The sequence below is a fragment of the Arachis ipaensis genome, chromosome B09 (genome assembly GCF_000816755.2).
Source record: "Arachis ipaensis cultivar K30076 chromosome B09, Araip1.1, whole genome shotgun sequence".
NCBI classification, from domain to species: domain Eukaryota; kingdom Viridiplantae; phylum Streptophyta; class Magnoliopsida; order Fabales; family Fabaceae; genus Arachis; species Arachis ipaensis.
The window spans coordinates 145,851,922-145,853,111 of NC_029793.2; positions in this window are offsets into that span (position 1 = coordinate 145,851,922).

Consider the following 1,190-nt stretch of genomic DNA (forward strand, 5'->3'; position numbering starts at 1 on the left):
ATTTTTAAACGGAAAAAATCTAATTAAAAGTTTTATATTTTTATGAAAGCTATTTTTGTGGTTGAGGCTATATAACCCCACCAGCCTCCTTCAATTCGCTCCTTAACTAAATAATTAATGGATTTTGTTCGGTAGACAATGATTTTTGTAAACAATATGAATAATAGGTTTTAGAATTGACCCAATAAAATAAAAAAATACTCTACCCTAAATTACTTTCTAAATCTTAAAATTAGGATAATTATTTACACACCTACTGAATTGAACATCCAGTTATTGTTAACTGTGCATGAATAAATCGAATCAAAAGAAATAACCATCCAATTAAAAATAATGAATATAATCATCTGCATACCTATTAAATTGAACATTCGACATATCTATTATTCACATTATTTAATATTTTCATCATGTATCTATACTTTTTCATAATTAATTTATTGGTCCAATTACATATTTCCGATTAAAAGGGGGTTGACGGCGCAATACGGCCATTTGAGTCGTATTATTCATTATTATATATATCACCAAAAAATAAAAAATGAAAGCAATTTGCATTTCATATCAAACAATGCAAGTCCACCCTTCAAAAGAAGAAACACACTTAGCACTAGCAGCTTCATATATATAAGCCTCCACTAAGCGGTGTCTGCTTAGTAATAACTAATAAGTATTAACTGTCATCATTGCCAAGCAGGAACCAATCCAGAAAGAAATAGAAAATATTGTCACATTCTTTTTTTTTTTTCCTAACACTTTCATGCCAAAGGAAATACAATTTACTGTCCGTACACTTTTATGGTAGATATCATTTTAATATTAGTATTTTGAGTTAATAGTCAAAATCGTCTCTAAAAAATATTCTGATCTCTATTTTTGTCTCTGAAAGATAAATTTAATCAAAATCGTCTTCGAAAGATTTAAAATTAATTACGTTAGTCCTCCGCCTATTCTGTCACTAACAACGTTAATTTTGCTGACATAACGCGTAAGTTTTTTTTTGTCAAGATTCAAACCATTAGAAAATTGGATCCCCAACCCAACGACCCGACCCGAAGATCACAGACTCTCCTTCTCCTCTACACGTCTCAACCTCCATGCCAGTTCCAACAGTTGTTGGCTCCTCGTCGATGTCGTTTTTCCCGCCGTCACCTACATTGGTGCCTTCGCATCAGCTCCCATCAGTATCT